The 15,728-nt window shown below is 46.6% G+C and overlaps 5 non-coding genes across 5 annotated transcripts; all 5 read right to left on the reverse strand.

The window, feature by feature from the left end:
* Positions 1-18: 18 nt before the first annotated feature.
* TRNAN-GUU (transfer RNA asparagine (anticodon GUU)) lies at positions 19-91 on the reverse strand. Its single transcript has one exon. It is a non-coding gene; the product is annotated as a tRNA-Asn (tRNA).
* Positions 92-1,338: 1,247 nt separating this feature from the next.
* Positions 1,339-1,411, reverse strand: TRNAN-GUU (transfer RNA asparagine (anticodon GUU)). Its single transcript has one exon. It is a non-coding gene; the product is annotated as a tRNA-Asn (tRNA).
* Positions 1,412-2,658: 1,247 nt separating this feature from the next.
* TRNAN-GUU (transfer RNA asparagine (anticodon GUU)) lies at positions 2,659-2,731 on the reverse strand. The gene has a single exon. It is a non-coding gene; the product is annotated as a tRNA-Asn (tRNA).
* A 10,042-nt stretch (positions 2,732-12,773) lies between these two features.
* TRNAN-GUU (transfer RNA asparagine (anticodon GUU)) lies at positions 12,774-12,846 on the reverse strand. The gene has a single exon. It is a non-coding gene; the product is annotated as a tRNA-Asn (tRNA).
* A 1,685-nt stretch (positions 12,847-14,531) lies between these two features.
* On the reverse strand, positions 14,532-14,604 carry TRNAN-GUU (transfer RNA asparagine (anticodon GUU)). The gene has a single exon. It is a non-coding gene; the product is annotated as a tRNA-Asn (tRNA).
* Between the last annotated feature and the right edge of the window lie 1,124 nt (positions 14,605-15,728).

The following is a 15,728-nucleotide window of genomic DNA, read 5'->3' on the forward strand; positions in this document are numbered from 1 at the left end:
TTTGAGATCTCACAACACCGCTCCCGGGTGGGCTCGAACCACCAACCTTTCGGTTAACAGCCGAACGCGCTAACCATTGCGCCACGGAAGCTCAAAAATTAAACGGTCGTCAGGTATTGTGGAAAAACTTTGGCTTTTTACGTTACATTTGAGACTTCACAACACGGCAGCCGGGTGGGCTCGAACCACCAACCTTTTGGTTAACATCCGAACGCGCTAACCTTCGAGCCAAGGAAGCTCAGAAATGAAATGGTCGTCAGGTATTGTGGAAAAACTCTGACTTTTTACGTCACATCCGAGACTTCAAAACACCGCTCCCGGATGGGCTCGAACCACAAACCTTTTGAATAACAGCTGAACGCGCTAACCATTGCGCCACGGAAGCCCAAAAATTAAATGTTCGTCAGATATTTTTAAAAAACTTTGGATTTTTACGTTACATGTGAGATCTCACAACACCGCTCCCGGGTGGGCTCGAACCACCAACCTTTCGGTTAACAGCCGAACGCGCTAACCATTGCGCCACAGAAGCCCAAAGATTAAATGTTCGTCAGGTATTTTTAAAAAACTCTGAATTTTACGTTACACCTAAGACCTCACAACACCGCTTCCGGATGGGCTCGAACCACCAACCTTTCGGTTAACAGCCGAACGCGCTAACCATTGTGCCACGGAAGCCCAAAAATTAAATGTTCGTCAGTTATTTTTAAAAAACTCTGAATTTTACGTTACATCTAAGACCTCACAACACCGCTCCCGGATGGGCTCGAACCACCAACCTTTAAGTTAACAGCCGACGGCGTTAACCATTGCGCAACGGAAGCCCAAAGATTAAATGTTCGTCAGGTATTGTGGAAAAACTTTGGATTTTTACGTTACATGTGACATCTCACAACACCGCTCTCGGGTGGGCTCGAACCACCAACCTTTCGGTTAACAGCCGAACGCGCTAACCATTGCGCCACAGAAGCCCAAAGATTAAATGTTCGTCAGGTATTTTTAAAAAACTCTGAATTTTACGTTACATCTAAGACCTCACGACACCGCTCCCGGATGGGCTCGAACCACCAACCTTTCAGTTAACAGCCGACGGCGTTAACCATTGCGCAACGGAAGCCCAAAGATTAAATGTTCGTCAGGTATTGTGGAAAAACTTTGGATTTTTACGTTACATGTGAGATTTCACAACACCGCTCCTGGGTGGGCTCGAACCACCAACCTTTCGGTTAACAGCCGAACGCGCTAACCATTGCGCCACGGAAGCTCAAAAATTAAATGGTCGTCAGGTATTGTGGAAAAACTTTGGCATTTGACATTACGTTTGAGATCTCACAACACCGCTCCCGGGTGGGCTCGAACCACCAACCTTTCGGTTAACAGCCGAACGCGCTAACCATTGCGCCACGGAAGCTCAAAAATTAAACGGTCGTCAGGTATTGTGGAAAAACTTTGGCTTTTTACGTTACATTTGAGACTTCACAACACAACAGCCGGGTGGGCTCGAACCACCAACCTTTTGGTTAACATCCGAACGCGCTAACCTTCGAGCCAAGGAAGCTCAGAAATGAAATGGTCGTCAGGTATTGTGGAAAAACTCTGACTTTTTACGTCACATCCGAGACTTCAAAACACCGCTCCCGGATGGGCTCGAACCACAAACCTTTTGAATAACAGCTGAACGCGCTAACCATTGCGCCACGGAAGCCCAAAAATTAAATGTTCGTCAGATATTTTTAAAAAACTTTGGATTTTTACGTTACATGTGAGATCTCACAACACCGCTCCCGGGTGGGCTCGAACCACCAACCTTTCGGTTAACAGCCGAACGCGCTAACCATTGCGCCACAGAAGCCCAAAGATTAAATGTTCGTCAGGTATTTTTAAAAAACTCTGAATTTTACGTTACACCTAAGACCTCACAACACCGCTCCCGGATGGGCTCGAACCACCAACCTTTCGGTTAACAGCCGAACGCGCTAACCATTGTGCCACGGAAGCCCAAAAATTAAATGTTCGTCAGTTATTTTTAAAAAACTCTGAATTTTACGTTACATCTAAGACCTCACAACACCGCTCCCGGATGGGCTCGAACCACCAACCTTTAAGTTAACAGCCGACGGCGTTAACCATTGCGCAACGGAAGCCCAAAGATTAAATGTTCGTCAGGTATTGTGGAAAAACTTTGGATTTTTACGTTACATGTGACATCTCACAACACCGCTCTCGGGTGGGCTCGAACCACCAACCTTTCGGTTAACAGCCGAACGCGCTAACCATTGCGCCACAGAAGCCCAAAGATTAAATGTTCGTCAGGTATTTTTAAAAAACTCTGAATTTTACGTTACATCTAAGACCTCACAACACCGCTCCCGGATGGGCTCGAACCACCAACCTTTCAGTTAACAGCCGACGGCGTTAACCATTGCGCAACGGAAGCCCAAAGATTAAATGTTCGTCAGGTATTGTGGAAAAACTTTGGATTTTTACGTTACATGTGAGATTTCACAACACCGCTCCTGGGTGGGCTCGAACCACCAACCTTTCGGTTAACAGCCGAACGCGCTAACCATTGCGCCACGGAAGCTCAAAAATTAAATGGTCGTCAGGTATTGTGGAAAAACTTTGGCATTTGACATTACGTTTGAGATCTCACAACACCGCTCCCGGGTGGGCTCGAACCACCAACCTTTCGGTTAACAGCCGAACGCGCTAACCATTGCGCCACGGAAGCTCAAAAATTAAACGGTCGTCAGGTATTGTGGAAAAACTTTGGCTTTTTACGTTACATTTGAGACTTCACAACACGGCAGCCGGGTGGGCTCGAACCACCAACCTTTTGGTTAACATCCGAACGCGCTAACCTTCGAGCCAAGGAAGCTCAGGAATGAAATGGTCGTCAGGTATTGTGGAAAAACTCTGACTTTTTACGTCACATCCGAGACTTCAAAACACCGCTCCCGGATGGGCTCGAACCACAAACCTTTTGAATAACAGCTGAACGCGCTAACCATTGCGCCACGGAAGCCCAAAAATTAAATGTTCGTCAGATATTTTTAAAAAACTTTGGATTTTTACGTTACATGTGAGATCTCACAACACGCTCCCGGGTGGGCTCGAACCACCAACCTTTCGGTTAACAGCCGAACGCGCTAACCATTGCGCCACAGAAGCCCAAAGATTAAATGTTCGTCAGGTATTTTTAAAAAACTCTGAATTTTACGTTACATCTAAGACCTCACAACACCGCTCCCGGATGGACTCGAACCACCAACCTTTCGGTTAACAGCCGAACGCGCTAACCATTGCGCCACGGAAGCCCAAAAATTAAATGTTCGTCAGTAATTTTTAAAAAACTCTGAATTTTACGTTACATCTAAGACCTCACAACACCGCACCCGGATGGGCTAGAAACACCAACCTTTCGGTTAACAGCCGACAGCGTTAACCATTGCGCAACGGAAGCCCAAAGATTAAATGTTCGTCAGGTATTGTGGAAAAACTTTGACTTTTTACGTCACATCTGAGACCTCACAACACCGCTCCCGGACGGTCTCGAACCACCAACCTTTCAATTAACAGCCGAACGCGCTAACCATTGCGCCACGGAAGCCCAAAGATTAAATGTTCGTCAGAAATTGTGGAAAAACTTTGGCATTTGACATTACGTTTGAGATCTCACAACACCGCTCCCGGGTGGGCTCGAACCACCAACCTTTCGGTGAACAGCCGAACGCGCTAACCATTGCGCCACGGAAGCTCAAAAATTAAACGGTCGTCAGGTATTGTGGAAAAACTTTGGCTTTTTACTTTACATTTGAGACTTCACAACACGGCAGCCGGGTGGGCTCGAACCACCAACCTTTTGGTTAACATCCGAACGCGCTAACCTTCGAGCCAAGGAAGCTCAGAAATGAAATGGTCGTCAGGTATTGTGGAAAAACTTTGGATTTTTACGTTACATGTGAGATCTCACAACACCGCTCCCGGGTGGGCTCGAACCACCAACCTTTCGGTTAACAGCCGAACGCGCTAACCATTGCGCCACAGAAGCCCAAAGATTAAATGTTCGTCAGGTATTTTTAAAAAACTCTGAATTTTACGTTACATCTAAGACCTCACAACACCGCTCCCGGATGGGCTCGAACCACCAACCTTTCGGTTAACAGCCGACGGCGTTAACCATTGCGCAACGGAAGCCCAAAGATTAAATGTTCGTCAGGTATTGTGGAAAAACTTTGGATTTTTACGTTACATGTGAGATTTCACAACACCGCTCCCGGGTGGGCTCGAACCACCAACCTTTCGGTTAACAGCCGAACGCGGTAACCATTGCGCCACGGATGCTCAAAAATTAAACGGTCGTCAGGTATTGTGGAAAAACTTTGGCTTTTTACGTTACATTTGAGACTTCACAACACGGCAGCCGGGTGGGCTCGAACCACCAACCTTTTGGTTAACATCCGAACGCGCTAACCTTCGAGCCAAGGAAGCTCAGAAATGAAATGGTCGTCAGGTATTGTGGAAAAACTTTGGATTTTTACGTTACATGTGAGATCTCACAACACCGCTCCCGGGTGGGCTCGAACCACCAACCTTTCGGTTAACAGCCGAACGCGCTAACCATTGCGCCACAGAAGCCCAAAGATTAAATGTTCGTCAGGTATTTTTAAAAAACTCTGAATTTTACGTTACATCTAAGACCTCACAACACCGCTCCCGGATGGGCTCGAACCACCAACCTTTCGGTTAACAGCCGAACGCGCTAACCATTGCGCCACGGAAGCCCAAAGATTAAATGTTCGTCAGGTATTGTGGAAAAACTTTGTATTTTTACGTTACATGTGAGATCTCACAACACCGCTTCCGGGTGGGCTCGAACCACCAACCTTTCGGTTAACAGCCGAACGCGCTAACCATTGCGCCACAGAAGCCCAAAGATTAAATGTTCGTCAGGTATTTTTAAAAAACTCTGAATTTTACGTTACATCTAAGACCTCACAACACCGCTCCCGGATGGGCTCGAACCACCAACCTTTCGGTTAACAGCCGACGGCGTTAACCATTGCGCAACGGAAGCCCAAAGATTAAATGTTCGTCAGGTATTGTAGAAAAACTTTGGATTTTTACGTTACATTTGAGACTTCACAACACGGCAGCCGGGTGGGCTCGAACCACCAACCTTTTGGTTAACATCCGAACGCGGTAACCATTGCGCCACGGAAGCTCAAAAATTAAACGGTCGTCAGGTATTGTGGAAAAACTTTGGCTTTTTACGTTACATTTGAGACTTCACAACACCGCTCCCGGATGGGCTCGAACCACAAACCTTTTGAATAACAGCTGAACGCTCTAACCATTGCGCCACGGAAGACCAAAAATTAAATGTTCGTCAGTTATTTTTAAAAAACTCTGAATTTTACGTTACATCTAAGACCTCACAACACCGCTCCCGGATGGGCTCGAACCACCAACCTTTCGGTTAACAGCCGAACGCGGTAACCATTGCGCCACGGAAGCTCAAAAATTAAACGGTCGTCAGGTATTGTGGAAAAACTTTGGCTTTTTACGTTACATTTGAGACTTCACAACACGGCAGCCGGGTGGGCTCGAACCACCAACCTTTTGGTTAACATCCGAACGCGCTAACCTTCGAGCCAAGCAAGCTCAGAAATGAAATGGTCGTCAGGTATTGTGGAAAAACTCTGACTTTTTACGTCACATCCGAGACTTCAAAACACCGCTCCCGGATGGGCTCGAACCACAAACCTTTTGAATAACAGCTGAACGCGCTAACCATTGCGCCACGGAAGCCCAAAAATTAAATGTTCGTCAGATATTTTTAAAAAACTCTGAATTTTACGTTACATCTAAGACCTCACAACACCGCTCCCGGATGGGCTCGAACCACCAACCTTTCGGTTAACAGCCGACGGCGTTAACCATTGCGCAACGGAAGCCCAAAGATTAAATGTTCGTCAGGTATTGTGGAAAAACTTTGACTTTTTACGTTACATGTGAGATCTCACAACACCGCTCCCGGGAGGGCTCGAACCACCAACCTTTCGGTTAACAGCCGAACGCGCTAACCCTTGCGACACGGAAGCCCAAAGATTAAATGTTCGTCAGGTATTGATGAAAAACTTTGACTTTTTACGTCACATCTGAGACTTCACAACACCGCTCCCGGATGGGCTCGAACCACAAACCGTTTGAATAACAGCTGAACGCTCTAACCATTGCGCCACGGAAGACCAAACATTAAATGTTCGTCAGTTATTTTTAAATAACTCTGAATTTTACGTTACATCTAAGACCTCACAACACCGCTCCCGGATGGGCTCGAACCACCAACCTTTCGGTTAACAGCCGACGGCGTTAACCATTGTGCAACGGAAGCCCAAAGATTAAATGTTTGTCAGGTATAGTGGAAAAGCTTTGACTTTTTACGTCACATCTGAGACTTCACAACACCGCTCCCGGATGGGCTCGAACCACAAACCTTTTGAATAACAGCTGAACGCTCTAACCATTGCGCCACGGAAGCCCAAAAATTAAATGTTCGTCAGTTATTTTTAAAAAACTCTGAATTTTACGTTACATCTAAGACCTCACAACACCGCTCCCGGATGGGCTCGAACCACCAACCTTTTGGTTAACAGCCGACGGCGTTAACCATTGCGCAACGGAAGCCCAAAGATTAAATGTTCGTCAGGTATTGTGGAAAAACTTTGGCTTTTTACGTTACATGTGAGAGCTCACAACACCGCTCCCGGGTGGGCTCGAACCACCAACTTTCGGTTAACAGCTGAACGCTCTAACCATTGCGCCACGGAAACCCAAAAATTAAATGTTCGTCAGTTATTTTTAAAAAACTCTGAATTTTACGTTACATCTAAGACCTCACAACACCGCTCCCGGATGGGCTCGAACCACCAACCTTTTGGTTAACAGCCGACGGCGTTAACCATTGCGCAACGGAAGCCCAAAGATTAAATGTTCGTCAGGTATTGTGGAAAAACTTTGACATTTTACGTCACATCTGAGACCTCACAACACCGCTCACGGATGGGCTCGAACCACCAACCTTTCGGTTAACAGCCGAACGCGCTAACCATTGCGCCACGGAAGCCCAAAAATTAAATGGTCGTCGGGTATTGTGGAAACACTTTGGCTTTTTACGTTACATGTGAGAGCTCACAACACCGCTCCCGGGTCGGCTCGAACCACCAACCTTTCGGTTAACAGCCGAACGCGGTAACCATTGCGCCACGGAAGCTCAAAAATTAAACGGTCGTCAGGTATTGTGGAAAAACTTTGGCTTTTTACGTTACATTTGAGACTTCACAACACGGCAGCCGGGTGGGCTCGAACCACCAACCTTTTGGTTAACATCCGAACGCGCTAACCTTCGAGCCAAGCAAGCTCAGAAATGAAATGGTCGTCAGGTATTGTGGAAAAACTCTGACTTTTTACGTCACATCCGAGACTTCAAAACACCGCTCCCGGATGGGCTCGAACCACAAACCTTTTGAATAACAGCTGAACGCGCTAACCATTGCGCCACGGAAGCCCAAAAATTAAATGTTCGTCAGATATTTTTAAAAAACTCTGAATTTTACGTTACATCTAAGACCTCACAACACCGCTCCCGGATGGGCTCGAACCACCAACCTTTCGGTTAACAGCCGACGGCGTTAACCATTGCGCAACGGAAGCCCAAAGATTAAATGTTCGTCAGGTATTGTGGAAAAACTTTGACTTTTTACGTTACATGTGAGATCTCACAACACCGCTCCCGGGAGGGCTCGAACCACCAACCTTTCGGTTAACAGCCGAACGCGCTAACCCTTGCGACACGGAAGCCCAAAGATTAAATGTTCGTCAGGTATTGATGAAAAACTTTGACTTTTTACGTCACATCTGAGACTTCACAACACCGCTCCCGGATGGGCTCGAACCACAAACCGTTTGAATAACAGCTGAACGCTCTAACCATTGCGCCACGGAAGACCAAACATTAAATGTTCGTCAGTTATTTTTAAATAACTCTGAATTTTACGTTACATCTAAGACCTCACAACACCGCTCCCGGATGGGCTCGAACCACCAACCTTTCGGTTAACAGCCGACGGCGTTAACCATTGTGCAACGGAAGCCCAAAGATTAAATGTTTGTCAGGTATAGTGGAAAAGCTTTGACTTTTTACGTCACATCTGAGACTTCACAACACCGCTCCCGGATGGGCTCGAACCACAAACCTTTTGAATAACAGCTGAACGCTCTAACCATTGCGCCACGGAAGCCCAAAAATTAAATGTTCGTCAGTTATTTTTAAAAAACTCTGAATTTTACGTTACATCTAAGACCTCACAACACCGCTCCCGGATGGGCTCGAACCACCAACCTTTTGGTTAACAGCCGACGGCGTTAACCATTGCGCAACGGAAGCCCAAAGATTAAATGTTCGTCAGGTATTGTGGAAAAACTTTGGCTTTTTACGTTACATGTGAGAGCTCACAACACCGCTCCCGGGTGGGCTCGAACCACCAACTTTCGGTTAACAGCTGAACGCTCTAACCATTGCGCCACGGAAACCCAAAAATTAAATGTTCGTCAGTTATTTTTAAAAAACTCTGAATTTTACGTTACATCTAAGACCTCACAACACCGCTCCCGGATGGGCTCGAACCACCAACCTTTTGGTTAACAGCCGACGGCGTTAACCATTGCGCAACGGAAGCCCAAAGATTAAATGTTCGTCAGGTATTGTGGAAAAACTTTGACATTTTACGTCACATCTGAGACCTCACAACACCGCTCACGGATGGGCTCGAACCACCAACCTTTCGGTTAACAGCCGAACGCGCTAACCATTGCGCCACGGAAGCCCAAAAATTAAATGGTCGTCGGGTATTGTGGAAACACTTTGGCTTTTTACGTTACATGTGAGAGCTCACAACACCGCTCCCGGGTCGGCTCGAACCACCAACCTTTCGGTTAACAGCCGACCGCGCTAACCATTGCGCCACAGAAGCCCAAAAATTAAATGTTCGTCAGTTATTTTTAAAAAACTTTGAATTTTACGTTACATCTAAGACCTCACAACACCGCTCCCGGATGGGCTCGAACCACCAACCTTTCGGTTAACAGCCGACGGCGTTAACCATTGCGCAACGGAAGCCCAAAGATTAAATGTTCGTCAGGTATTGTGGAAAAACTTTGGATTTTTACGTTACATGTGAGATTTCACAACACCGCTCCCGGGTGGGCTCGAACCACCAACCTTTCGGTTAACAGCCGAACGCGGTAACCATTGCGCCACGGATGCTCAAAAATTAAACGGTCGTCAGGTATTGTGGAAAAACTTTGGCTTTTTACGTTACATTTGAGACTTCACAACACGGCAGCCGGGTGGGCTCGAACCACCAACCTTTTGGTTAACATCCGAACGCGCTAACCTTCGAGCCAAGGAAGCTCAGAAATGAAATGGTCGTCAGGTATTGTGGAAAAACTTTGGATTTTTACGTTACATGTGAGATCTCACAACACCGCTCCCGGGTGGGCTCGAACCACCAACCTTTCGGTTAACAGCCGAACGCGCTAACCATTGCGCCACAGAAGCCCAAAGATTAAATGTTCGTCAGGTATTTTTAAAAAACTCTGAATTTTACGTTACATCTAAGACCTCACAACACCGCTCCCGGATGGGCTCGAACCACCAACCTTTCGGTTAACAGCCGAACGCGCTAACCATTGCGCCACGGAAGCCCAAAGATTAAATGTTCGTCAGGTATTGTGGAAAAACTTTGTATTTTTACGTTACATGTGAGATCTCACAACACCGCTTCCGGGTGGGCTCGAACCACCAACCTTTCGGTTAACAGCCGAACGCGCTAACCATTGCGCCACAGAAGCCCAAAGATTAAATGTTCGTCAGGTATTTTTAAAAAACTCTGAATTTTACGTTACATCTAAGACCTCACAACACCGCTCCCGGATGGGCTCGAACCACCAACCTTTCGGTTAACAGCCGACGGCGTTAACCATTGCGCAACGGAAGCCCAAAGATTAAATGTTCGTCAGGTATTGTAGAAAAACTTTGGATTTTTACGTTACATTTGAGACTTCACAACACGGCAGCCGGGTGGGCTCGAACCACCAACCTTTTGGTTAACATCCGAACGCGGTAACCATTGCGCCACGGAAGCTCAAAAATTAAACGGTCGTCAGGTATTGTGGAAAAACTTTGGCTTTTTACGTTACATTTGAGACTTCACAACACCGCTCCCGGATGGGCTCGAACCACAAACCTTTTGAATAACAGCTGAACGCTCTAACCATTGCGCCACGGAAGACCAAAAATTAAATGTTCGTCAGTTATTTTTAAAAAACTCTGAATTTTACGTTACATCTAAGACCTCACAACACCGCTCCCGGATGGGCTCGAACCACCAACCTTTCGGTTAACAGCCGAACGCGGTAACCATTGCGCCACGGAAGCTCAAAAATTAAACGGTCGTCAGGTATTGTGGAAAAACTTTGGCTTTTTACGTTACATTTGAGACTTCACAACACGGCAGCCGGGTGGGCTCGAACCACCAACCTTTTGGTTAACATCCGAACGCGCTAACCTTCGAGCCAAGCAAGCTCAGAAATGAAATGGTCGTCAGGTATTGTGGAAAAACTCTGACTTTTTACGTCACATCCGAGACTTCAAAACACCGCTCCCGGATGGGCTCGAACCACAAACCTTTTGAATAACAGCTGAACGCGCTAACCATTGCGCCACGGAAGCCCAAAAATTAAATGTTCGTCAGATATTTTTAAAAAACTCTGAATTTTACGTTACATCTAAGACCTCACAACACCGCTCCCGGATGGGCTCGAACCACCAACCTTTCGGTTAACAGCCGACGGCGTTAACCATTGCGCAACGGAAGCCCAAAGATTAAATGTTCGTCAGGTATTGTGGAAAAACTTTGACTTTTTACGTTACATGTGAGATCTCACAACACCGCTCCCGGGAGGGCTCGAACCACCAACCTTTCGGTTAACAGCCGAACGCGCTAACCCTTGCGACACGGAAGCCCAAAGATTAAATGTTCGTCAGGTATTGATGAAAAACTTTGACTTTTTACGTCACATCTGAGACTTCACAACACCGCTCCCGGATGGGCTCGAACCACAAACCGTTTGAATAACAGCTGAACGCTCTAACCATTGCGCCACGGAAGACCAAACATTAAATGTTCGTCAGTTATTTTTAAATAACTCTGAATTTTACGTTACATCTAAGACCTCACAACACCGCTCCCGGATGGGCTCGAACCACCAACCTTTCGGTTAACAGCCGACGGCGTTAACCATTGTGCAACGGAAGCCCAAAGATTAAATGTTTGTCAGGTATAGTGGAAAAGCTTTGACTTTTTACGTCACATCTGAGACTTCACAACACCGCTCCCGGATGGGCTCGAACCACAAACCTTTTGAATAACAGCTGAACGCTCTAACCATTGCGCCACGGAAGCCCAAAAATTAAATGTTCGTCAGTTATTTTTAAAAAACTCTGAATTTTACGTTACATCTAAGACCTCACAACACCGCTCCCGGATGGGCTCGAACCACCAACCTTTTGGTTAACAGCCGACGGCGTTAACCATTGCGCAACGGAAGCCCAAAGATTAAATGTTCGTCAGGTATTGTGGAAAAACTTTGGCTTTTTACGTTACATGTGAGAGCTCACAACACCGCTCCCGGGTGGGCTCGAACCACCAACTTTCGGTTAACAGCTGAACGCTCTAACCATTGCGCCACGGAAACCCAAAAATTAAATGTTCGTCAGTTATTTTTAAAAAACTCTGAATTTTACGTTACATCTAAGACCTCACAACACCGCTCCCGGATGGGCTCGAACCACCAACCTTTTGGTTAACAGCCGACGGCGTTAACCATTGCGCAACGGAAGCCCAAAGATTAAATGTTCGTCAGGTATTGTGGAAAAACTTTGACATTTTACGTCACATCTGAGACCTCACAACACCGCTCACGGATGGGCTCGAACCACCAACCTTTCGGTTAACAGCCGAACGCGCTAACCATTGCGCCACGGAAGCCCAAAAATTAAATGGTCGTCGGGTATTGTGGAAACACTTTGGCTTTTTACGTTACATGTGAGAGCTCACAACACCGCTCCCGGGTCGGCTCGAACCACCAACCTTTCGGTTAACAGCCGACCGCGCTAACCATTGCGCCACAGAAGCCCAAAAATTAAATGTTCGTCAGTTATTTTTAAAAAACTTTGAATTTTACGTTACATCTAAGACCTCACAACACCGCTCCCGGATGGGCTCGAACCACCAACCTTTCGGTTAACAGCCGACGGCGTTAACCATTGCGCAACGGAAGCCCAAAGATTAAATGTTCGTCAGGTATTGTGGAAAAACTTTGGCATTTGACATTACGTTTGAGATCTCAAAACACCGCCCCCGGGTGGGCTCGAACCACCAACCTTTCGGTTAACAGCCGAACGCGCTAACCATTTCGCCACGGAAGCTCAAAAATTAAACGGTCGTCAGGTATTGTGGAAAACTTTGGCTTTTTACGTTAAATTTGAGACTTCACAACACGGCAGCCGGGTGGGCTCGAACCACCAACCTTTTGGTTAACATTCGAACGCGCTAACCTTCGAGCCAAGGAAGCTCAGAAATGAAATGGTCGTCAGGTGTTGTGGAAAAACTTTGGCTTTTTACGTTACATTTGAGAGCTCACAACACCGCTCCCGGGTGGGCTCGAACCACCAACCTTTCGGTTAACAGCCGAACGCGCTAACCATTGCGCCACGGAAGCTCAAAAATTAAACGGTCGTCAGGTATTGTGGAAAACTTTGGCTTTTTACGTTAAATTTGAGACTTCACAACACGGCAGCCGGGTGGGCTCGAACCACCAACCTTTTGGTTAACATTCGAACGCGCTAACCTTCGAGCCAAGGAAGCTCAGAAATGAAATGGTCGTCAGGTGTTGTGGAAAAACTCTGACTTTTTACGTCACATCCGAGACTTCAAAACACCCCTCCCGGATGGGTTCGAACCACAAACCTTTTGAATAACAGCTGAACGCGCTAACCATTGCGCCACGGAAGCCCAAAAATTAAATGTTCGTCAGATATTTTTAAAAAACTCTGAATTTTACGTTACATCTAAGACCTCACAACACCGCTCCCGGATGGGCTCGAACCACCAACCTTTCGGTTAACAGCCGACGGCGTTAACCATTGTGCAACGGAAGCCCAAAGATTAAATGTTTGTCAGGTATAGTGGAAAAGCTTTGACTTTTTATGTCACATCTGAGACTTCACAACACCGCTCCCGGATGGGCTCGAACCAGAAACCGTTTGAATAACAGCTGAACGCTCTAACCATTGCGCCACGGAAGACCAAACATTAAATGTTCGTCAGTTATTTTTAAATAACTCTGAATTTTACGTTACATCTAAGACCTCACAACACCGCTCCCGGATGGGCTCGAACCACCAACCTTTTGGTTACCAGCCGACGGCGTTAACCATTGCGCAACGGAAGCCCAAAGATTAAATGTTCGTCAGGTATTGTGGAAAAACTTTGGCTTTTTACGTTACATGTGAGAGCTCACAACACCGCTCCCGGGTGGGCTCGAACCACCAACTTTCGGTTAACAGCTGAACGCTCTAACCATTGCGCCACGGAAACCCAAAAATTAAATGTTCGTCAGTTATTTTTAAAAAACTCTGAATTTTACGTTACATCTAAGACCTCACAACACCGCTCCCGGATGGGCTCGAACCACCAACCTTTTGGTTAACAGCCGACGGCGTTAACCATTGCGCAACGGAAGCCCAAAGATTAAATGTTCGTCAGGTATTGTGGAAAAACTTTGACATTTTACGTCACATCTGAGACCTCACAACACCGCTCACGGATGGGCTCGAACCACCAACCTTTCGGTTAACAGCCGAACGCGCTAACCATTGCGCCACGGAAGCCCAAAAATTAAATGGTCGTCGGGTATTGTGGAAACACTTTGGCTTTTTACGTTACATGTGAGAGCTCACAACACCGCTCCCGGGTCGGCTCGAACCACCAACCTTTCGGTTAACAGCCGACCGCGCTAACCATTGCGCCACAGAAGCCCAAAAATTAAATGTTCGTCAGTTATTTTTAAAAAACTTTGAATTTTACGTTACATCTAAGACCTCACAACACCGCTCCCGGATGGGCTCGAACCACCAACCTTTCGGTTAACAGCCGACGGCGTTAACCATTGCGCAACGGAAGCCCAAAGATTAAATGTTCGTCAGGTATTGTGGAAAAACTTTGGCATTTGACATTACGTTTGAGATCTCAAAACACCGCCCCCGGGTGGGCTCGAACCACCAACCTTTCGGTTAACAGCCGAACGCGCTAACCATTTCGCCACGGAAGCTCAAAAATTAAACGGTCGTCAGGTATTGTGGAAAAACTTTGGCTTTTTACGTTACATTTGAGAGCTCACAACACCGCTCCCGGGTGGGCTCGAACCACCAACCTTTCGGTTAACAGCCGAACGCGCTAACCATTGCGCCACGGAAGCTCAAAAATTAAACGGTCGTCAGGTATTGTGGAAAACTTTGGCTTTTTACGTTAAATTTGAGACTTCACAACACGGCAGCCGGGTGGGCTCGAACCACCAACCTTTTGGTTAACATTCGAACGCGCTAACCTTCGAGCCAAGGAAGCTCAGAAATGAAATGGTCGTCAGGTGTTGTGGAAAAACTCTGACTTTTTACGTCACATCCGAGACTTCAAAACACCCCTCCCGGATGGGTTCGAACCACAAACCTTTTGAATAACAGCTGAACGCGCTAACCATTGCGCCACGGAAGCCCAAAAATTAAATGTTCGTCAGATATTTTTAAAAAACTCTGAATTTTACGTTACATCTAAGACCTCACAACACCGCTCCCGGATGGGCTCGAACCACCAACCTTTCGGTTAACAGCCGACGGCGTTAACCATTGTGCAACGGAAGCCCAAAGATTAAATGTTTGTCAGGTATAGTGGAAAAGCTTTGACTTTTTATGTCACATCTGAGACTTCACAACACCGCTCCCGGATGGGCTCGAACCACAAACCTTTTGAATAACAGCTGAACGCTCTAACCATTGCGCCACGGAAACCCAAAAATTAAATGTTCGTCAGTTATTTTTAAAAAACTCTGAATTTTACGTCACATCTAAGACCTCACAACACCGCTCCCGGATGGGCTCGAACCACCAACCTTTCGGTTAACAGCCGACGGCGTTAACCATTGCGCAACGGAAGCCCAAAGATTAAATGTTCGTCAGGTATTGTGGAAAAACTTTGACTTTTTACGTCACATCTGAGACCTCACAACACCGCTCACGGATGGGCTCGAACCACCAACCTTTCGGTTAACAGCCGAACGCGCTAACCATTGCGCCACGGAAGCCCAAAAATTAAATGGTCGTCGGGTATTGTGGAAACACTTTGGCTTTTTACGTTACATGTGAGAGCTCACAACACCGCTCCCGGGTGGGCTCGAACCACCAACCTTTCGGTTAACAGCCGAACGCGCTAACCATTGCGCCACAGAAGCCCAAAAATTAAATGTTCGTCAGTTATTTTTAAAAAACTTTGAATTTTACGTTACATCTAAGACCTCACAACACCGCTCCCGGATGGGCTCGAACCACC

This window comes from Phalangium opilio, unplaced genomic scaffold, assembly GCF_054372755.1.
Source record: "Phalangium opilio isolate 3A_F unplaced genomic scaffold, DU_Popi_V2 ptg000031l_1, whole genome shotgun sequence".
Lineage (NCBI taxonomy): Eukaryota > Metazoa > Arthropoda > Arachnida > Opiliones > Phalangiidae > Phalangium > Phalangium opilio.